Genomic DNA, 24354 nt, shown 5'->3' on the forward strand with positions numbered 1-24354 from the left:
TGCATACACCAGCTCTATAGCTGTGCCGTGTATCAAAACAAGGTTGCTGGCTGCGTGGCAGGGGAGAGAGTCTTCAGCTGTGGTGAACCCCATAGCTTTGGTGTTTCAAATTTATCAAGTCATACTTATGAAAATAATTTTTCCCCATCTTCCCCATCAACTCAGAAGCCAAGAAGAAACATGGACTGAGCAGATAAATGAAAAAGCAAGTTCCTTTCGCGGCCTCTGGAAAAAAACATCCTTTGTGGGTCGTATTTTGCCTTGCCAGCGCTGCCTGGCTCAAGGAGTGGTAGTTTCCCCCTGGCCAGCCAACCCTGCCGTGCTTGCCCCTGCTTTCCCCTATTTGCAGAGCCTGCCCTGGTGAAGTGGCATTGCCTGTTTGTTCGTGACACACTGGCCGTCCTGCAAGTCCTGACTGAGCTTTTGAATATTCCCCTTCTGAACGCACAAAGTCCTCTCTGCCCTTAAGCCGGGCAGAGGGCGAACAGACCGGCTGCAGACCCTTCCTGCAGCTGAAGCAGGGGAGGGATTTGAGCTTGGGAGCAAAGTGGAATCCAAAAAAGTCCATGCCGTAACATTGACATATTCAGGTGGAGGTGGTCTGTAGGGCTAGTGCCTCGGGGGAAGGCACTGCTAAGACTTGGTCTAAATCCCACTAGATGGCACAATTTTGCTTCCCACAGGGACATTCGAGGATGAGGGGAGGACGCTTTAATACATTAATTCATTTAATACATTAAAGAGGTCACAGCTAGTTCCTACTTTGGAAAAAATTCCAGTATGTGCCTTTTCATTTTCTTCTTTTGTTTTATAATCTTCTTGAATGAACTAATGCAGAAAACATAATCTTTTAATTCTCTATTGTTAATGGTACTTCTATATTGCAGTCTAGATAGTGAAATACTGGCTTTTTATTTTACAGACTAGTATGCTTAGCATGCAAACACTTCCAATTAGATCACAATGCTACTCTTGTTTTGCAGCATTTGTAATCCTCTGCAAGGCTTGTAAACCAAACTGGTGGTAATTTTCCCAATCTTTTTAGGTTTATGGACTCTTGCAATTTTCAAGTGAAGAAAATTCAGAAGAAGATTATACCTGGTGATAACATGCTTGTTTCTGTTTGGACACTTTAGAAATAGTCTGCAAAATTCCAGGGGCTTGAGATTGCAAGCTTAAAACCACGGGAAAAATGAATGAGAAAATGTAAGAATAATGCTTATCCTAGGCAAAACCATAATTATCACCTGCTCTGGTGGAGGCAAGAACCAAGGATAGTGCAAAGTGCACTCACTCAGTTAGAAAAGCCTTTATTTTAGTGTTCTTTCTTGACATTAGCAGTAATAACAACACAGCTTTAAAAAAATCAGCATTAACTGGACGCTATTTTTAAAATGGACTGTTGGATAGATTAGCTGATCAGCACTTCTGCTCTGGAGGAATTCTTAACTCCTAACTCAGTCACATCCTCTCTGCCGCGCAACGCTGGAGAGCATGCAGGGATTTTTTTTTTTTCTTTTTCTTTTTCTTTTTTTTTTTTTTTTTGGGTGGAGGTTTTTTTCCTCTCCTTTCGACTGATCAGAGAAATTTAGCCTGTTCCACATCCCATGCCCAGAGCTTTGGGTTATCCAACCGCCTGGTCCTGAGCCCCTCCTCAGGAATGTGCAGTCTTTACCAAGGAGATGCGATAAGGCCGAGGATCTCTTCTTTCGGTGCCAGGCAGCGGCAGCTCCAGCAGGCCTGCTGTGTATCACCCTCGACACCTCTTTCATTCTTTCTGCCAGTCTGAGATTAAGTGAGCCTCAGGAGCTGCGCATGGCATTTTGGGCTTAGCTTTCGCAGAGGAGACTGCAGCCACCAAACTGAAATGTCTTGCAGAGTGCGATCACAAAAATGGGAGATAGAAGAGGCTGGTTAAATTCATGACTCTATCCCACAGCCCGTCACATTTCTTTTCCTGTGTTTATTTTCTCAGTGTAAATGAGGGCAGCCTTTGCTTAAAAGATTATAGCACCAGAGGCTAATCTTTGCGCATTTTCGTGCTTCATAATTATCATTTCCCTATTTACTCTTTGCTGGTTAAATATATTGTTTAGGCAGTTATTTTAACAACAACGACAAAGCAAAATACCCAACACCCAGAATACTCATAGGGTTTTCTGATTTAGGAGGCTTTTAATTGATTAGCTCCGTGGTGGTACATAGTATCCCTTGAGTCTCTCTGCAGGAAGGATGAGTATTTTTATATGCTAACGGCCAACGGTTTGGCCACCCACATAATAGGGGCAAGTGTTGCAAGAGCTGTTCTCAGAGCTGGCCCTAACTGGCACTGGTCTCTGAGGAGCTGACACTGAGCAGGGGTGGCAGAGGACATGTGTCTGCCCATGGATACCTCCAAACAGAAGGATGGGGAGAGGGTGGAGTGGTGACAGAGTCTGTGGTCCCACCTGGAGAAATGAAGCTGATGTGTGCCTGTTTTCCATGGTGAAGGCACTGCAGATGTACTAGAGGGAACATCAGGATCGAGCCTGTTGTCCTGAGCTGTAGCAGTACTACAAGACCCTTAGTATACTGGTTTTGGAGCTGGACTATACTAGTTTACTAGCCCTTAGTATACTAGCTGGAGCTCTTAACTGTGGCAAAGCCAGCAGATTGCATGGTCCTTCTTGGTAAGCTACATAGAATTACCTGGCTCACACTCCCAGCTGGTTAAACCCATGCTGCTGCTATTTAATCCATCCTGAGCCCTGAATTGTCTTTCCAGACACTACTGTGGGGTAGTCAGGAGCCTCCTGTGACTAAGCTACCACCACCCCCAATGCTCACCTTCTGGGGCTGTCACACAGAAGACACTCTTCTTAGGCTATAACAGTGTGAGTGTCTTGAGGAAATTACTTCTCCAGAGAGTGGTGTACCAGTAAAACATAGGAGTGATGCATTGAGCAACATTAAATGGTTTAGATAGATATGAAAAATGTTTCATAGCTTGCAGGTGGCATAGTGTTGTGGTTTAGCCTCAGCCAGCGACTAAGCACCACACAGCTGTGGAGAGAACAGGGGGAAAAAACCTCATGGGTTGAGGCAAAAACAGTTTAACAGGACAGCAAAGGAAGAGGAAATAATAATAATAATAATAATAATGATGATGATGATGATGATGATGGTGATAATGGAATATACAAAAATAAGTGATGCACAATGCAACAATTGCTCACCACCCGGTGATCAATAGCCCGTCCCCGAGCAGCGATTCCCACCCCCCGGCCAACTCCAGTTTATGTACTGGGCATGACGTGACATGGTGGGGAATATCCCTGGGCCAGCCTGGGCCAGCTGTCCTGGCTGTGTCCCCCCCGGCTGCTCGTGCACCTCCCCGCTGGCAGAGCGTGGGGAGCTGAAAAGTCCTTGACTGAGTGTAAGTGCTACAACTACTTAGCAACAACAACATCAGTATGTTATCAACACTATTCTCATACTAAATCCCAAACACAGCACTATATCAGATATTAGGAAGAAAATTAATTCTATCCCCGCTGAAACCAGGACACACAGGAAAGCATGGCTGATTCCTAGGAGATGCCCAGGCATGTCTAACTAACTATACTGCAGCCCTTCTTTTTTTCCAAAGTCCTGTTCTCCCAGGAAATCAGCCTGTCCTGATATCTGCAGTGTTCCCACCTGCCAGGCCAACATCTGACTTCTTAATTTTTATTAACCCATTCAGAAAAAAAAGGTCCTAATTAAAATTCAGGTCTGCTTGGTCCAGGCTGCATACACAGCATTTCCTTTTTTGCTGTGAAAGCCTGTCCATGTTGCTCTGTTCTTCCCCTTCCCCTTCCCCGCTGCTGGTACCCTGATGGTTTTGGAGTTGAGGCAGGAATGGCTAAATGAGAGACACACGCCGTGCGAAGCCCAGCCATTCCTGACAGGGACTTTGTGATTTTAGGAATTTACCTTACTGGGGGTTAAACTCATCTATTTCCTCAGGGCCATGCTCAAATCTGCAAAGGTCACACTGCACCTGGCTTCTCTCAGTGTTCGTGAGGTTGTACTAACGCCGTGCTGGTGAGTGCTGGTTGGGAGCTGCGAGGGCTGAGGTGCAGTTACGTGTGGTTGCTGGCCTTAGAAAATACAGGCTGCTACATGTTGAGAGAGGGTCGGAGCTCGGATGTGAGATCTGTAATACCGAGCTGAACAGATCAACCAGTAAAAGCTGTTTTCTCCTGGGAAGGGTGGAAGAAGGGATTTGCCAGTCAGTGAACCCCTTTTGCCCACAAAGTCAGAGGGAGATAGCTTTTGTTGTTGTGCCAAGGGCTCCAGCATTGTCAGTTGCTCCTGTGCACCTCTAAAGGTCTAAGCATCTCCCCCTCCTCCAGCATTTCAGCTCTCATTTCCAAATTTCCTGTATTTCCATTCTCTCCTTTCAAATACTGCTCCTTTTCCACCATGCAATGTACCCACTGATATTGCCCTTTCATGCCTTCTCCCAAGACTTACATGTATGGCTGCGTAGACATCCGTATGCCACTTCTGTCTGAATCCTACCTGCTGACGACCTCTGTCCTTCTCTGGAGGCACCAAACTGTCCATCTCAGTATTCCTTTACGTCCTTGATGTATGCTGTCCTCCCTTACTGCCTTCATCTCTCTGCTTCTCCCTCCTTACCTGAGCTCCCGAGTGCCAACAGACTTTTTGCTTTTGAGGGAGTCACCTGAAAACTGCTGGTTGTGTTCCCATCTCACAGGTTGTTACTCCACTTTTAGCCTCGCTGGCTGTAAGGTCCCCCTCCTTCCTTCCTCAATGCTGCTCTTAATATCTCACGAGGCCCTTTTCCGGCTCCACTACCTACCCCTTAAGGAGGAGGAGGAGGAGAGACGCCTTGTCTTCTGAGCTGGAAGTCAGCTCATGGTAAAAAGGCGACCAAATGGAGAAAGAGCAGAGAGGGTGCAGGCCGTAGGCTTGAATGAAGCTGTGACTTTTCTATCAGTAGGACCGTGTAGGAGACTTTCCCCACAGAAGACTTGTCTGCGCTGTCCAAATAACTGATATTGTCTCTACCATAAAGGCAGGACTCAATTAAGGATAAGATGATGTGATGCCAGTCCAGGCTCATTAATAAATTTTTATGAGCTGGAGAAACAGTTCTTTTAACTGTTGGACTTCTTATAGATGTTACTCACCTCCTGAGATTTGCATCTCTCTTGGCTGGAGCTTTCAATGCATGAACACATCTATCAGAGTGTTCACAGATACTAATTCTAGCCTGGGGAGAGATTCAAGCATTTTGAAGGTAAGTTCCTGCCCTGTGTAGCAGCTGAGATCTCTGCAGAGGACAGCTAAGGAGCTCAGCCTCTCCAGGCTAACAGCTGCCCATGAACAACACCCTGTTTCTCCACCAGAGTTGTCTTGCATTCATTGTCTTATAAAAAAGTGCTTTCATCTGGTTCAGACTCAGCCTATTCACATTTTACCTTCTTAAAACTGTTGCCTGAGCACTGACATTGTACATGTGCCTTGCCCTGCATTTTGGATGTTTCGGAATAGCTGGGGTAAACCCGTTTCTAATCCTAAACCAGTGGTCGTGACTCAGTTGGTAAGACTTAACACCCTGCTAAGATAAACATGCCACTGTTGTGATCTGTGCTTTTATAATGAAAGGGCAGGGAGGCGGGTCCTGTGTATGAACAATAGACTTTTGTATGGCAGCGGCTCTGAAGTCTTAAGAGCCATTTACTGGAAACTGCTCGACTGCATACTGGTTGTTCACATGAGCATGCATCACAAATTCCTTGCACACGCCCATGATGTGGGCTGGGAGGATGGGACTCTGTCAGCAACCCAGACCATGTGCCTTCCCCTCTCCTTTTTGGTTCAGAGGTGGCTGCTCGTGTTATTAATGTCCACTATCAAGCTAGCACAAAACAAGGGTCTATATTGCTCAGCCAGGAAGCCCTTGCTTTTGAAAGGCTGTCACAAAGACTTGCCACCAATTTATCTCCTCGTGAAAATAAAAGGGGAAGAAGAATGAGGCTTGGTCCCAGAGAGCAGGGTTGCTTAAAGGCATACCGATGTTGACATCCCGGAATGTGGAGGTTCTCGCTCTCCAGTGCCCTCCAGCTTTCATTTGTCCATTCTTTGCACCCATAGCTGGAGACTGGCATAAGAGGAATCTTTACCACCTATATATTGCTGTCAATGTAAATATCTATGGCAGATAAAATGAAAAGGTAGCATGAGTGTCTCCCTCTGTAAGCCTTGCTGCCCCTCGTTTGTGCTTTCTGTCACTGGATATACTGTAACTGCATATGGGAGCAGGAGCTACCAAGCTGCAGAAGTGCAAGCAGGGGCTCTTGAAGGTGAAACATAAAAAAAGGGCTGTTCTGTACAGGTTGGTGTGCAGTATGGCATGAGAGAAAGGGATTCTTACAGGCAAAAAGGAAGTTCTATTAGAATTAATCAGAATATATTATTTTGTTTTTTTTTTTTATTTCCTGCAGTAAATTTTTTATGATAAAACTTCTTCCCTATCCCAGCAGATATCACCAAGTGCTTGTGGCAGGTAATTATCTGTTTTACCAGGACTTTTCTGTGACACAAAATACGGGGAAGCTCCACAACCTTCCCCTAGGGTGACAGAGAGTCTCCCCCAGGCCCGAGCAACAGACTCCTTCCCTTGTCCCAGTATCAGTACCTCATGTGGCCACCCAGGACACTGTTTTCCAACCAGCCGTCCCTGATCCTTTTTCTCCCATCTGCAGCCCTACCTTCTCCCACACACGACCCTCCAGTTGCAGGCCCATTAGTCTGCATCTCCTTGTGGGCAATCAAATCAAATTACCTTTTCTTTACAGCTTCCAGTACTTGGAAATTGTGGAGCTAGGATAGACCTCCCTGGAAACAGGTACCGGAGTCCAGCGGGGAACGTCTTGACGGTTGCTGCTCTGAACAATCTTCCCGCTTCCCGTCCGTTTTAGGGAGATTAGCAAGCCCTCTGTGTATTTCTAATCTTGCACCGATCTTTACGGAAACTGCCCTAGTATGCTCATGAGGGTTGCAAAACTCCTATCCCATCCTGGTTTGGAAACTCCGCTTCATTTTGTCAGTCCTTATGTGAGCCTCAAACTAAGAAGCAAGCAGTATTTAGGAAGACAAGGACACATGCAACTCCACCTCTTGCTTATCATCTAAAATAGGAGTAAGTACTATTTCGCTTGCCTTCTTGCTTGCATGTTCATTTCTCGTGAACTGTTAATATTCCACCGAAGTACTCCCGCCTCCAGAGAAGTGCTGAAATTGCTAACCAGAGTCATGCCATCCATTTCACAGAAGCCATTCTGCAACTTCAGGACAGTGAGGACCATCAGTGACCCCCAGCACAGTATGGTGGGCACTTTAGTGGGGACCTGTAGGTGAAAAGTGACAGTCTATTTCCACCAGTTCCTTACTCATGTAGCAGTACCACAGGAATTGTCACTGCATGTGGATAGTTTCAGCCTGGATTGTATCTCTGAAAAATCATCCTTGCTGTTTTTTTTTCCTCTTAAGAGCTACCCACAGCGTCTGTTCCAGGATCCACTGCAGCTGCTGGAAGACTGCTGACTTTGGTGACGGTAGCTTCAGTCCCTCATACGCTGGTGGCTGGATGCCCTGGGCTTTCCCACGTGAGAGAGCTAAAGCTTGGTGAAGTCAGCTGAAGCAGGAGGCTAAAGACTTCCGAGCATTGTAGGACAACTCTGGAGGAATGTGTAGGAAAAACTGTCAGAGCAGCCGGCAGGAAACCTAGAAGCAATATCTAGTTCCTAACAGACTGCTAACTTCAATGGGCTCTCTGTGAGAAAAGGTTTTTCCATTCTGTTTGCTAGATTCCCTAAGGCCAACAAGCAGACCAGAGTGGACTAAATATGTCTGTGGTTACTTTACAAAAAAATTTCAATATGCTTAACTGTCAGAAATTTCAAAAATGATACTAAATGTGGATTCCTCCATGCGAGCCCTCTGGAGGTATGGTAGTTTTAATTATGCAGCATTAAGGACTGACTTAATTAAATTTTATCTTAAACATTCTCTTCCAGAGATAGCTTTTTAAGTGACTATAAGTATTTTTCTTAAATAGACCAATAGAAAGAAAGCCAGAGCATACTACAGAAAATCTCAGTGCATTTTCATTACGAGATCTCTGCTTTGCAAGGGAGGAGGTGAAAATTAGGGAGTAAAACCACGTCGCGTGGAGGAGGAGCACCAGGGAGTTTACTGGAGCAGTTAGAGAAAAGTAGACAAACTAGCAGCCTGTTTTTCTAATTACCAAACCCTTAAACAATCAAACTCTTCACATCCTCTTCTAATGATCAGAGGCAGAAGACAGATATCCACAGCTCCCTATTAAAGGAACAGAACATGCATGAAGAGGCTTTCAGTAAATATACAAAATTCGTGCTAAAAACCCCTGTAATTAATGGTAATGAATCTTGACTTTCAGCAAGGATGATTCTGGCTTTGTGCATAAATATGTCCCATTCCCTCTGACAACTGCAGGTCCCTTAAGCTGGACATGTGTTGAGCCTTGAGGCTGTTTTAATCTGTGGCCCCGGGAACAGCTCTGGTGCCTTTGACCAGCCAGGGCTCCGGGCAGTGCGAGGCGCACGGGCTATTTCTCCAGAAGGCCCTGCTACTCTGGAAAGGAAGGCCAAAAGCAGCTGGGACTTGTGTGTGAAGGGACTTCCAGCTTTTGACTGGGACCGAGGCTGCAAGGAGACCCGGTTTGTAGGCAACGGTGCAGGCCGCGGCCTAGCTGTCTGCTGTGCCGGCTCCCTCCGCAGAGACGAAAACCCAGCCGGAAAGAGGCGTCTGTTTCTTGTCCTTGTGCGTTGCTGCTGGAGAACCTCCAGGGCCTTAATCCCAGGGGATGAAGCCGTTCAGGGCTTGGTTTTGCAATGAGTGGAGCTTAAGCCTGTGTTTTGGCTTGCAAGCCTTCTTTTACAAGTCAAGGTCCTGATATGGGCTTTTCATAAATTATACTTTTCAATCTTCCTCCTTTCTAATTAAGCTTCCGGTGTAGGTGCAGAATTCCAGCAGAGATCAGCTTCTGCTAAGACAGCTCTTCGGCAGCATGAGTAACTCAAACCTCAGAGGTTAAATATTGCGGCCTAACCAGTTTTCTGAAATTAAAATTCAAAATGTGTAAAAGTCCTTTAATTTCAGCTTTTAAACAGAAGCACGGCTCTCCTCAAGATGTAATCTACAAGGCATGTCAAAGGTTTTTGACACCTGAAATTATAGCTCCAGTACAGAAGAGAGGCAGTCGATTTGTAGCTTTGTGCTTTTTCTCCTTGTAAACGTGGGCAATTTCTTTTAGCCCTCAGTACACCACCAGTGTATTGTTGTTTGTGGAGCTGCTTGGATTTAGTAGATGAGAATCAATAAATGAACCATTTACTGACTGTGAAATTGACTTTTATAATTGAGGAGACTGCTGAAAATGTATGTATATTGGAGGGAAGCAAAAATCAAACTGCATTATATTGTATGTTTGTTGCAGATCTGAAAGAAGCAAGTTGATTCTTTTGGATAGAAGTCACAGAATCACATAGATAGTGGATGGAAGGGACCACTGGACCACCTACTCCAACCTCCCACCCCGAGCAGCTAAGTTAGATCAACCATGACTTTGTTTAGATCGGGTCTGGACACAGTTTTTCTGGTAACCTGTCCCCTCCCAGTGAGGAAACGTTTTCCTTTGTGTAATGCGAAACTACTCATTCATGGTTTCCACCTATTTTATGTTTTATGTTAATATTCTTCTGTTAGGAGAAAAAAAGTCCTACCTGCATGAACTTCAAAGGAAAAGGGGGGAAAATCGTCTTTCTGATGTAAGAAATCAGGCATATCAGCTACTCAATTAATCATCTAGGCTCCCTAAATGCCTCCTCTGTTACTGGGGAAACAATGGCACTCCCAGATGGAGATTCAGAGGGACCACACTAGGTACTGGCCAGAATGAAGGGCCTTCTGCTACTTTGTCACTAAGGGCAGTGGGATTGTTTATGAAATCAGCTTACACTTAAGGTTATGGGGACAGGGTGTTTTCTGCTCATTGTGTGCAATAGACTGAAACTTCACTGAAACATAAGTGGAAAATCTGACACGAGGCCTGGAACAACGTAACCCGGGCTGAAGTTAATGTTCTTGTACCAAGGGCCACTGTAACATTTGTCTCCAACGAAATACTACCAGACAGCGGGATTTTCCCGCGGATGGTTCTGCTGATGGATCTTACTCCTACGGCAGGGAGCCAGGCTGCTGAGACTTTTCCCAGAGACCCATGTGAGCAACGTGTTCAGCCACTAGATGCTTATGGAGAGAGGTTGGTATTTTACAGGCTGCTCAGGTGCCTTACCTTACACGTTTAGTACAGAGCGACCTCAGAGAAAGAAGTTGTTCATCTACAGAAATTTATGACAAGTAGATGGCAATATAAGCTCTTGCTAGAAATTACCACAGTGCAAAATTAGGCTAGTAGTCAGGAATCTTGCCTTAGCCTTCATTTTGGGTTCATACCTTAAATCTTCTTGCAGGTAACAGGCTAGTGCAGATCACTGCGTTTAAATAGCTTATTCCTTGGAGGACTGAGGATTTGGGTCTAGATATGGAGTTAGGACACCTATTTTTAGTTTTTGTTGGGTTTATATATTTCTCCTACAGAGTTGCCACTAGGCCCTTTTCTCTTGAGTGGAGCATTCTGATGCTCAAAATGCTACAGGATTTTAGGAACTTCCTTTAAGAAATCAGAAGGACTGTTTCACTTGCTGCTCAGGTTTGAGGCACTCCTTCTGTCTGGTTGAACCCTTTCCATTAGATCAATTCTTAGGTATTGAAATTATTTGACACCTTTCTCCAGTGACTCCCTTGGACTTGCTCAGCATACTAATTTTTCTCAGTGATTCTCCCATATCTATTCAGAGGTTGAGAGTCTCACCTATGTCATGGCTGATCTTTCTTTTACCAGCTTACTGTATCATCTTCCAGGCTCTGAGCCATGGGTTGATAAAGAGAGAAGCTGAGCATAGCAAATATAGTTGACTTGTCAGCTTGAGCCTGGAAACCTGCTCCTTCATCATCTGACTGTTTAACAAAAACTGGGCATGGTGAATCATCAAAGGGAGTTCTGCCCCTGACTTTCTGCTTTTACTGAAGAGCTTTCTGTGAGGATCTATTTAGTATCACAAAGCATATAAAAAAAAAAAAAAAAAATCCTGCCTTCCAAACCTCCCTTAGAAGCATGCTGGCAGAGGCTTTGTGAAAATGGAAGCCAGACATCATGTTAAAAGCTGCAAAGTCATTGTGAAGGTCCATAAGGGTGTATGCAGCTTCAAAAGGATGGAGGGGGATGGTAACGTGTAGATACTATGTCATGACAATCTTAAAGGTCTTTTCCAACCTACATGATTCTATGATTCTATGATTCTATGGCATTCAGTGTTTGTATGCAGTTACTACTTTTGGCAACTAATACAGCAAAACCCTTCATAAACTGGGGCCAGACAAATCAAGTGACCTAATTTTCATCTAATTTAGATGAGCTATTGAGTTTAAAAACCAAGGCAGGAATCTGACAATTTGGTAGCATGAAATATCACTTTGTTTGTGTGTGCCTACTAAAATTGCACTGTATGTAGAAACGAGGCAAACACATAACATTTTTTGGGCTCTGTTGTTTCCAAGGAGAGAGAATGTGGGCACCAAGGAGAAAAATTGAAAGAGGAAAAGAAATGTGGCATGCAGCTTAAAGAGCTCCTCTAATTCATCTGTCTGTTCCATGGCAGGATCGTCTCTACCCAAGTCATTTCTTAAACATTTGTCTAATCTCTTCCTAAAGATGTCCAAGGAAAGAGGTGGTATGGACCTTGGCAATCTATTTCAGACCTTTTACTCTTGCAAACTTCTTTGAATATATAACTTGAGTCATTCTTGCTTCTACAGGAACCAATTACTGGGGCCTCACAAATGCCAGGCAGAACAGAGAGGTAGCTTTGTATGTCCGGCAGACAACATCCCTGACTATAAAGTTTTGGTGAAACTTGTAAAATCATCTTGAATTCTAATACTTGTGGTCTCTTCCAGCGTCATATTTTCTGCAGATATAATCAGGTCCTTCTCTATTCAGGCCTCCAGATCATGAGTTAAATCAGTAGGTGGGACTAGATCCAGGATAGATACCTACAAAACCTTGCTCTGTTTCTCTTTCGGCTCCAATTGTGATCCAGAGTATGTAGTCACTGAGTGTAGCGCTCTCCAGGTTTGCACCCAACCTGCACTAGTTTCATCAGCACTCTAGCTAGCTACAAAGCCTGTAACCCATCATAGGAAGAAAATTATATTGGTGTGCCATCATTTTTTTTCTTACGTCCATTCTGACTGCTACGCATTTCCATTTTCCCTTCAACAAATATTTTGTAAGAAATAGAACTACTCTTTTTTTTTCTTTTTTTTTTTTTTTTCCTTCTGGGAATTAAAGTTTTGGTGACAGGCATCTAAATTTTCATGCATTGTCCCATCACTTTTGAAAGACAGAGGTGATCTTTACTCTTTGCTTATATACAGATGTTTTTAAAAACCTTTCTATACTGGAAAGAAGGATGGAAATACATGAATTTTAGGACAGCTAACTAAATGCACAGGGGGAAAGAGCTGGCTTAGTAGAACAGCACTTTTGAAATAAAAGTTGTTGGGAAATCATTTAATAGACCTGTATGTTGAAGAGTGAAAAGAAGTGCTAACAGCACATCTTGTCATGAGATATCAGTGCTGAATATGCAAGTTACTGTTCTTGATGCTGGTAAACACAACTTAAACTAGAAAAATAGGATTTCATTTTTGCTTGTTTACACATAATTTCCCTCTTCTTATCAGGAAAACCGAATTTCCAGAAACTCTGACCAGGCCTGTTCAGAACCATGCAGTTTAGTCTGGCTGAATTTTCAGATGCACCTTTGAAAAGCAGTCTTGTCTGCATTGAGAAGGCACGCAGGATCCCTGCAATCCAACCTTTGACAATAAGCATATGTTTGCCATAGCAGCAAATCCTATTTTCCTCCTTGGTGCACCGTAGTTTCCCATTTGCTCCCTTTTTTCTTGCACCATGTAGTCTTTCAGGTGTTACCATGTTACCCCACCTGGAGTCCTGTGTCCAGCTCTGGAGCCCTGTGTCCAGCTCTGGAGCTCTCACCACAAGAAAGACATGGATCTGTTGGAGCGGATCCAGAGAAAAGGAGGGCCACAAAAACGATCAGAGAGATGGAGCACCTTTCCTGTGAGGACAGGCTGGGAGAGTTGGGGTTGTACATCCTGGAGAAGAGAAGGCTCCAGGGAGACCTTATTGCAGCCTTCCAGTACTTAAAGGGGGCCTATAGGAAAGATGGGGACAGACTTTTTAGCAGGGCCTGTTGAGGTAGGACAAGGGGCAATGGTTTTAAACTAAAAGAGGACAGATTCAGACTAGATCTAAGGAAGAAATTTTTCACAGTGAGGGTGGTGAAACCCTGGCCCAGATTTCCCAGAGAGGTGGTAGATGCCCCATCCCTGGCAACATTCCAGGTCAGGTTGGAGAGGGCTCTGAGCAACCTTATTTAGTTGAAGCTGACCCTGCTCATTGCAGGGGGGTTGGACTAGATGACCTTTAAAGGTCCCTTCCAACCTAAACTATTCTATGATTCTATGTATGACCAACGTAGCCACCCTTCAGGAGAGCTGCAGGGAGCTGGTGCAGAGGAGCTCCCCAGATCCAGTGCTGTGAAAGGAGCTATAAAACTGCCTTGTTGTGCATCATTTGTTTCCAAGCATTGAGGGCCCAACTCCCCTCTGGGGAGAAGGGCACTTTGGGCCAGAAGGAATCTAACATGGTCTGAGCCCTGAAGCTGGACAACAATGGCTTGGCATAGCACCATCAGACCATCAGCTAGACAGCCAGGACACAGATTAGTTGTGATGGGAATGAAAGTAATGCTGTCTCAAATACATCCTCACACAAGACTTCCCATGTATTAGAATAGGTAAGGATCTATGTATCTATTGCATTGGGCAGTCCTGCCTATCTAGGCAGTGTTGGACCTTTACTGATTCGTAGGAAAGTCACCACTGGAACAAGGTGAACATATTTGGTTTTTTTCACCAAATGGAGAACTTCAACTGTCAAAGGACTGTTTAATGCCCAGTCCTACAGGAAAGTATTTATTGTAGGGCTTCTGCTTATCCTTGGTTTCCCACAACACAGTGGTGAATGCTTTACAAATAATTGCACTCATCCATACTCAAGGTCTACTTTACCCAAATTTCCTAGTCAAGCAGACATCTAAGGTTGCTTTATAAGCAAATAAAATACAAATGATCTCTTCATCCCACATATAAACATATTAAAGCCTTCTGGGAATTAAGCACTGTAATCTTTCTCTTACACTTACTCAGATGCTCCCCAATGTGAGTTTCTGCTGATTGCCTGGAACTACCTTGCGCACAGACCTGCGCACACATGTGGGGTGTTTGTGATATGCAGACCGGTAAATCCAGCGAGTTCGAATTAAGTGGGTTGAATGTCACCAAATACACAAAGTCATACATGGCGCTTCCTCTCTCTTCCTCTTAAAAGCTAATTGATGGGAAGCTGTATTGCTGGCTGATGAGCTGTTAGTGTCTGTGGAGAGGCACTGTTGTCAGAGTGAAGTCTTAGAGATTCCAGTAAGTTTGTAACAAGAGAAGAGGAGAAGAATCGAGGATTGTTTCAGTCTCAAAGGTCACATCTGTACCCATGTGAATCAGTATACTTTCACTAAAGTCAACGACTCCGGGCTGATTTACAATAGATGAACATTACTGCCTGTATGTAATTAATCTGTGAGGTTTGGGGGTTTTTCTGCCTGATCTGACATCCATTGAAAGCCAAAGTACATTAATGGGACTGTATGAATTGCCTGTAAAGCCAGGCATATCTTCTCAGAAGCTTCTGCCTTGCTGATGAGTGTGTAGGAGTACCGTGTTGCTAGTCTATCCAAAATGATTCCAAGAGTAAACAGTCCTCTTCTCTTATATTTGACAGGAAAACACAGGAGAGGAGAAACAGCATATTGTGAACCCTTTTTTATTGCTGGGGAGTTAGGAGCAGATCCACAGAAGAACATAAGCCTTTGCAACTCTCAGCACATCACTGTTAGGTGCTTGGGAGAGGAGACCTAGAGCTGGTCCCTGTTCCATGTTTTGCTATTTTGTATTAACCAGTACACAGAATAAAATACAAGACCCAGTATCCAGTCTGCCTGTTTCCTCTTTCCCCACAGAGTGAATGCCTGTGTCACTGGATTACAGAATAATTCGCATGCTTACTCCTTTTCCCCCACCTGCTGCGTCTTCTGGGCTTTTTGTAAAATGGGAAAGGCAGAGGTGGATCATGTAGCTCATAAGCTAGCTGGTTGTGCACCCTTCTTGCAGGAGGTGAGAGACGTGGGCTTGAGTCTCTGCAGAAAGAAGAGGGAATTGAATTTGTTTCTCACAGCCAGTCCTACAGAGGTGTATTAGGCACATCTCAACATACTTGGGTAAAATCCCTCTGAGGAGATAGGCCCTACGGGAAGCATTCCCTAGCCTCTTATTGCTAATTATAGGTGTAATCTACTAAATGCAGCCATCTGGGAAGTGATACTATTTAAAGAACTTTAAGACTCTCTAGATGTGGAAGGTACTGTGTAAAATCAGGTGCTATCCTGGTTTACATAGACTGTGCTCAATAATCTGTAAACTGCATTGGCTGTTGGGTGGGACTTAGGTTTTAAAGATTCCTGGCATCCTTTTATGGATGGATGATTTGGAATCTTAAATGATAGCTTCTTCTCTTTTATTTTGCTTGACCGCTTCAGATTTAAGTGCTGAGCTATCATATATTTGAGTGTTGTGAACTCGGATTACTTTCTCTTCCTTCCTAAAACCCTGGAACTTCAATGTGCTGAATTAGAAGAATACTGATGTCAGCACAGAAAAAAAACCCCAAACCTCTCCTTTGGAGACATCACATGCAATCCCAGCCAACCATGCTGAAGAAAAAGGCAAGATTGGGGGACGGGGGTAGGGAGAGGAAGGAGTGTGGAAAGGGATGAGAGTCTGTTAGACAGGAAGAGACAAAGACAGCAAAACAAAGGATGAGAAGCCATGTGCTTGCTAGCCACAAATACACACACTACAGAAGGACATTTATGTAGATTAAAGGAAAAAGGTGGTGCAAGATCAAGTAACTATGAAGTAGCCACAGTTCAACAGAAGCTGCATATAAACAAGCTGTCAAACTATCTGAAGAAAGACCTTCTGGGGTGTCTATCAGAGAAAGTGACCTGAAAGAAACCCAGATAATTAAAAAAATAATTGTATCAATTTATGAAAGTGACAAACGGCACCTGTCAGACTGAATTCAGTAACCCAAGATGTCCTGCTTAGTCCCGTGTCCTGTGTCAGCCTTTCAGTGAAACAGTTGTTTCTTGATAATTTTCTGGGAGGTTTATTTTCTCCTATGATGGAAACAGGTTACAAAATATGCATTCTGATTGTCATTCAAGTTGCAAACCAAAATATTCAGGTTCAGTGTATGTTATTCACTCAGGAGTGCACATTCATGCTGGAGGATACTGTTGTAGCCGCTGGTAAGCTGGAGGAGAGACTGTACTGCTTTCAGCCCCAGCCTGTCTGAAATGATTTTTCAGTGTCCTCCATTCCCTGTACTCATGAAATCACAAAGACAGCACTACCAATTCTAAATATTCAAAATTATAACCAGAACCCTTGCTATAGCTGCTAACATAATCGTTTTGTCTTCAAGATAGTAAGATTTCAAGAATCAGAAGGATGTCATTTGCCACCTGGTTTTGGAGATACAGGCTTCTCTTTTTATAGTTATGAGGATAACAGCTCACTGTGGTTTTTAAAATGACAGCTGAGATCATTGTACATAATTCTAGAAACTGGGACTTCACAAAAATACCAAGTAACATGAGAGAGAGGGGTAAAAAGCCTCCATCAGTATGCCACTTCTTTTTCCAGACAAAAACATAAAACAAACCAACCTCTCCAGAAAGAATTCTGGTGACGTGACTATTTTTATAACCCATTCTCCCTAGGAATGGGTATGGAGGAAAAAGCAGCAACACAGAGATGCAATGTGAGAGGAATACTGGCTTGTCGTGGGAGCAGTGGTCAGGAAGGGCGTAAGGGCGAGAGGCTTCCACAGGCAACCTCCATTCCTGGAGGCTCCCGGGTCTAACTTTGCCTGGGCAGGCAGAAGAGGAGGGACTGTCCTTGGAGCTAAATAATGAAAGCTTGGCCCCTGGAAGAAACAGCAGGAAGCAGAAAAGTTTTGAGCAATCATCTATGACCTTAAATATTTGTTTTTAGCAAACCAAGCCCAACTGCCACCAGTACAGCCTGGAAGCAAGAGCATTTCTACTTGAGAGCAGCCAGGCCAGGCTGCCACTCCCCAGCTACTTGTAGTGTTAAAAGTAGCAATGTTGGAAGCCCCCCAGTTCTGGACATCATGTTCCAGTTAACAAAAATCAGCCTGACATTCCTGACCGTGTCCAAACAATTGGGGCGCCTGAACACAAAGTTATGTGATCAATTAGTCAAACATAACACTGCAAGACTTCTTGACCTCTCAAAACTGGAATGAATTTGCCGAACAGGAAAGGGTAGGAATGAAGCGGAACAAGTAATTCAGAAACCCTCTGGGTCTAATCTGCCAATGCCTTGCACCTCCAGCCTCAGTTCTGGTCTCTAGCAGAGTAATTCATGAGTGTCAGCAGATTTCCAGGGGTGAGAGCAGAATCCTGCACAACCTGCTCCGTCACTTCTGCTTGTGTGAATTAGAAGAATGTGGTGGTTTATTCTCATTTTACACTGACAGAAATGTGTGTCCCTGTGTACCTCTGTCAAATGCCTGTCCCAGTTGGGTTATTAAATGAACGTTCATTGCCTGTGACTGATGCACCGAAGTAAGGACGTAGGAACAGCTGTATCAGTTCTGGCCTCGGGTCCCTCTGCCCAACAATTTGGTCTCTGACTGTGCTATAGGCAGGGGCATGGGGAGGAATAAGCTTGAGGAAAGAGCATACCATTCTCCTCTCTTCCACCACCTAGTTGTTTGCAGGTTATTTTCTGGAGTCTGACACAGTACTCTTTAGTAACCTTTAGCTGATCTCATCTTCAAGTATTTTGGGTCTTCTGGCTGCCCATAAGTACAAAAAAGTACTCTTGGCCCTCAAACTTCTATCAACATAATGATGGTTTTTTTTTTCTGTTTCATTCTCTATCTCTTTCCTAATAATTTCTAATATCTGATTTACTTTTGTAACTGCTACCCCAGCACTGAGGTGGTATACATAAAATACACATGGAGGAAAACTCATGTCTGGTGGCACAGCTTTTACCCTCATGTTCTTTGAAGTCACTTGGTCCCCGCTTCCGGCTTTGTCCTAGTGGTGAACACTTGTCTGAATTAAGGGAGATATGCAAGGGCTGAGGAAGCCACGGGAGAAAAGGGAGAAGCAGCAGTGCCTGTAAGCAAAGAGACAGCTACAGCTATGTGAGCTGGAGGGCAGCGCCTGGCTTCCCGTCCAGCTGCATTCACTCTTCCCTCAGCAGGTTCCTGAGGAAGCTTGGGCAGCGAAACACAGAGGATGGGGTACACGAATGGCATCACCCAGCCCCTTCCTCCCGTGGTTGTTGAGGGCAGGATGGCCTTTCCCAGCATCTGCTGAAAGCTGTTGCCTTTACACCTTACCTCTGCCTGGCCTGGGCACACCAGCCTGCACAGTGCTTGCATGAAGCTGCCAGCAGATCTGCCCCTTGGGGACAGACACAGCCACTGAAGCCAATGCCAGCAAGGTGGCAGCTGCCTGGATTTTTTTTTTTTTTTGGTCATGATTTGCATGTTCTTCCTTGATAGCTGCTACCTTCTCCTCTGGAAATAGCAGCCATGGTCTATGGGAGTGTTTGCAGTGAGGTCCCTGGGGCTACCCACCCTGGCCTCGGTGCCCCATTCCTCCTTTGCACTCCTCGCCCCAGGCGCAGTCCCTCGGCAGCCTCACTGCTGGGACTCACTGACAAAAGATAAAAAGAAAGGAAAAAAGAAGAAATAGCTCATAATAAATGGAGATGCATCCCCCATTGTCTGACGGTCGTGCAACTGCCTCCCCTGGCTTCGGACCAAGCTGCAAATGGTTTTTGCCGGTCTGGCCCTGGGGCAAGGCTGCACAGGGAGCCAGCGAGGGCACCCTGGGCACTGAAACGGGTGGGTACACTAATCCCCCACGCCAAATCAGAGCAGTGGCTCAGTGGGAAGGGTGCTGCACGCTGGGTTAGCAGCAGTGGTATGAACGACACCATGATCAGGCAGGGATTTTCCTACGGGAAGATGCCTCCCTCACATAGTCAGTGTGTCAGCCCTTCTCTGAGTTCCCCAAACTTAGGAAATTTGGCTATATATTTTGTGGTAGTGGGAGATCACATTTGTACTTTTCCCAGGGAAAAAGAAAAAATAAAATTAAAAAATTAAAAAACCAAAAGTAATGCAAAACCTGGAGATGGATTTATATTGAAGAAACAGGCCTGGGCACGAATTTGAGATTTGAACTGGATGCTCAGACTGGCCTCTCTACCTTAAATGAGCACAATGATCAAAACTCAGTGAAAACTTGCATGTAAATACAGATGTGAACTGTGTGGCTTGAATTTTTCTCTGCAGGAAATTGATTTTATTTGAGTAATACTGTAGTCTTCTACTTAGACATCCAGTGAAAGCGACAGTAGCAGGATACCCTGGGGATAGTCCCTTTCTGGTTGCCTGGAAAAGCTATTATTGCTGACAAATCCATTAAAGCAATAGCTTCCCCTTAAGCCTGCTAATGCTCAATGATGCTCCTTCTGTGTATTTACCGACCATATCTTTACTGTGAAAGCTCATCACTGACACTGCACCTTTTGGACTGTGGAGCATCCAACACTGGGCAGCAGCACGACTGGAGAACAGTCAGCCTTTCTGGACCTGCTGCCGTTCACATGCTGCACTGACATTGTGCAGGTCCTAATATTTTGCTGCTCTGGGCAACCAGTTAAGCTTTTTTGTTGCAAAGCCAGTCTGCCATGGAAACACTTGAAGCCCACCAGAAACTGCCGTGCCGTTGGGTCATTACAGAGATGCTAAAACGTGGGTTGCAGGTGTACGCCTTGGGACCCGAAACATGAAGTATGCTATTGCTTTGGGCTTAGACTGCCTTCACTCTTGTTCATGCCAGCAGAGTCTGGTGCAAGTCCTCTGTATCACCTGAGACCTGTTCATGCCACAGCAGGCAGAATCATGCACCCACACCCTGACTTTAATAAATATTGATGTCCTTCATGAACCGCAGCACTAAATGCTGCATAAGCCAGCAGGGCGACTGCCCCGATGCCACCAGCAGCTGCCCAGAAGCCCAGGGCGAGTGTGCTGCTGTTGTCCTCAGGATGGCCAGGATTAGGGAGCAATGCGTACGAGCTGTCACCGTCACCACGAGGCGGGCAGCGGCACAGTGGCATCGTTTCATAGGACTGAAAGTCCTGCTCATGACCAGCCGCGGAAGGATGACAAGGGTTTGTCCCACCGGTTCTGCGCACACGCAACTCGTGGCTCCCTGAAGCCATCGTGTCTGACCTCAGTGACTCAACACGAGGGACACCAGCAGCACAGAAAGGAAATGTCACAGGGCCGCACAATTGTTTCCAAGCGAGGGGGTCTCTGGCAGAGAGCCAGGCACTAATACCCTGGCTCACACGGCACTCGACGGAGTGGTGCGGGGCCTGGGTGCTGCTCGTTGTACGTGTGTCCTCATGCAAACCGAAATAGGCTGTACGTTTGTGCGAGCTGAGGTCTGCTATTCCACTTGCCTGCAGGATATACAGTACATCTGGAATAATTAATTTCTCAGCCTATTGTTACTTTCTTGTGGATCAGACATTTGCTGCTTCTGAAGCCTGTTGACTGTATTCAATATCTCTTCCTGTTCAACTTTGTTATTCTGGCCTCCTACTTTTTTTTTTTTTTAAGAGACCGTCTTTTCATTTTCCCCTTGAACTAGAGAATTTGCCTGAAGTATGGATGAGTCACGGATACCGTATTTCCTCTTCTCTGAAGCACAATTACATTTCTGAGGAATTATAGCTGACAGCAATCAGCCATACGTTCCAAAATATCCTTTCAGGGAGGAGAAAGAAGGAACAGTGATGCTGAAATCAGCCTGAAAGGTAAGTGACTGAAAGAGGGGGAGAGAGAGAAGTAAGACAGAGAGTCTTAGAAGAGCAGCCAGATGCAGACTCTCACTGTGCAGCATTTCATGGAGGTGCCTCAACTGACAACATTCCTGTAATCAGAGACACTCTGTCATACCTGTCAGCAGGCATTCAAGCATTTCACAGCCAGCTCCAAATACAAATATCAGAAGCAAAAGGGATATGTATCCAGAACGTCAGTTCATTTCCTCTGCTCCTAGCCCAGCATTTTCTGAAGTGAGGGAAGGTTAGTTTATAATAGGGTGTAAAAGATGCTGCCAACCCTGCATTACCCCATCAAAGCCATTATACTGGTTTTAGCTGGGGAAGAGTTAATTTTCTTCATCGTATCTGATACGGTGCTATGTTTCAGATTTGTGATGAAAAGTGTTGATAACACAGGGATGTCTTAGTTATTGCTGAGCAGTGCTTACACAGCATCAAGGTCTTTTCTGCTTCTCATGCTGCTCCACCAGCAAGTGGGCTGGGAGGGGACACAGCCGGGACAGCTGACCCCAGCTGACCAAAGGAATATCCCATACCATATGATGCCATGCTCAGCATAAAATCTGGAGGCAGAAGTTTGCTCAGGGACTGGCTGGGCATTGGCCAGGTGGTAGTGAGCAGTTGTGGGGTTTTATTTTTTGCTTCACTTGTTTTTTCTTGGTTTTGCTTTTCTTTGTTTCCTTTCTTTACTTATTAAACTGTTTTTACCTCAGACCATGAGTTTTCTAACTTCTTCTCTTTTGATTCCCTTCCCCATCCTGCTGGAGCTGGGGGAAAGTGGGCAAGCAGCTGTGCGGTGCTTAGCTGCCTGCCGGGGCTAACCCACAACAGCCACACAGCTCCAGAGGTGTTCCATGCTGTGGCTCTCACCTGCATTTTTAAAGCCTTTCATTTTTGTCTCAGAAGTCAACTGAAAATGGAGGTTCCCAGCTTGTCTTGTGTCCCAAGATGTTTCCTAAAGCAAGTCTTGTGCTTTTGTTTCTTACATTTCTGTGGGATTTTTTGTTGGATTTTTTTCTTACATAAAGCCGTAGCAAGTATTTGCTTCATAAAGAAATCTGCTATTGAGGTTATTAAGGGCTAAATTTCACAGGGCTGCTATAGCTTCTGTCTTTTCATCCCCAAATTGGAAGGCTGTGCAGGGCTCAGTAATGAAAGTCTTATCTATGAGTGAAAATCAGGCTTCTCAGATGCAGTCGTTGACAAGACAGGTTAACTCCAGCTGTCTCTTTCTGAGTATCACAGTACCTTACATAAAAGCCCATCAAGCACTCATCCGTAGTAGAGAGTCTTTGTGTAACGATCAGTGATAGCACACTGCCCCAGAAAGGGTCCTCCTGACCTTCAGTCATGACTGGAAGAAGATCATGTTACAACCTCACTGCACTGAAGAAGTTATTCCAGCAAATCTTTTGCAACTTCAGTACAAGGTAGGCTCCACAGCTGCTCTTTTGGAGAAGTGTATGTAGGAAGGACTCTGCCCTTTGCATCTGCCTCTGAGATTTCACTGCACAGCTGAAGGGTGAAGGTAGGAAGATGCAATATGCATAACCATCCTGCTTCCTGGTTATCTCCTCATTCCTCATGTCCTGCGTTGTCTCACCTGTCAATAAACAAAATGTTCATCAAGTGTTCTCGCTAATTCCAGGCAGCGCACAGGACTGATGGGACAGGAAAGTGCGAGCATGCAGATGCTGCATTGTGGGAGGCTGGTCCTCTGGAGGTCTGCTTGATAGGGGACAATCTTGGGTGGGAAGGAAAGGACAGCAAGGAGACTAAGGCACTCATTATCCGTTAAAAAAAAACAAAATTGTGAATTTGCTTATTTGTCTGAAGATCTGTCGAGAAATCTCACAGTATTGGGAAAAACAGGGATGGAATGGGAAACACTGACTATTTATTGGGTTTTGGTATAAGGTACAGCCTTATTTCCCAAATCTGTGTTGGATGAGACCTTTCACTCTGGTTAATGATCTGTCCCTCACTTCCTCAAGGACTTTCTTCACCGTCTTGCAATTCTGGGGAAAGCATGACCCTTTATTCTCTCCACATCTCTCAAAGACATTCCCATGATGAGAGGCATTAAGGCAATTCTAGTTGGATGGCCTTCAAGCCCTCCATTTACGTGTGAGGGGGCAAGCTGGTTTAATATGATCACTGCAAAATGGGTAGAGTTACCTGAACAGTGTTCAAATAGGGTCTTGCTCTGTGTGAACATAAGTGATCCCCAAGCAGACTCAACAGAATTGGTAGCACTCTGCTAACAGCAGATGGTAGGATGGTTGAAGGAAGGACTAAGGATCTGAATGAGTTAGATAAGAGATTGAGGATTCCAAACTGCTTGTACTAGGGAAAGTATTGACTGTGAGGCCTGCATGGCCATCCTCTCCAGTGTCATTGGTTACTGCGGAGAAAAAACACAGGTACTTTGAACATAACCCTAGCTGCTGCTGGTGGTATCCAGCAGATGAGCTACATTAATAAATGCTCACTGATAGCTTCACTGCTGTTGCAATTATTCCCTGACAGTATTTGAAATTTTGCTTTGTTTGCTAAATGGGATGTTATTTACACAGCTACCCAGTTCATCGCCACTACTTCACTTTAATGTGGGTGAGTTGGTCAGCCATGGCAAGGCTAATGAAAGATATCAGATCCACAGCCCTAGAAACTGAAGAGATGGATCTCCAGAAAGACATGTCCTTCCCAATAATTCCTTGCCCAAAACACTGGGAGGGAGGAAGGGGGAGGCTATTTTTTGACCCCATGAGTCCCTGCTACTGGAAAAGTCCTTCTGGACCACAGGCCACCAGTGCTGTTCAGAAGAATGCTTGAGTTCAGAGTTGAGTGAGGAACAAGGGGACTCCTTCTGATGAGCTTGTCATTTCTTGGACAGGGCTGAGAGCCATCAGTTGTTTTTTTATATAATCCACTCCCCAATAGCTTGCCCATTCCTAGTCAGTTTTGCAGGAAATCTTAATCTTAACATAACAGCAGTGGCTGTGGTACAGGCCTTTAAGA

The sequence above is a fragment of the Phaethon aethereus genome, assembly GCF_964289735.1.
Source record: "Phaethon aethereus genome assembly, chromosome: 3".
Classification (NCBI taxonomy): domain Eukaryota; kingdom Metazoa; phylum Chordata; class Aves; order Phaethontiformes; family Phaethontidae; genus Phaethon; species Phaethon aethereus.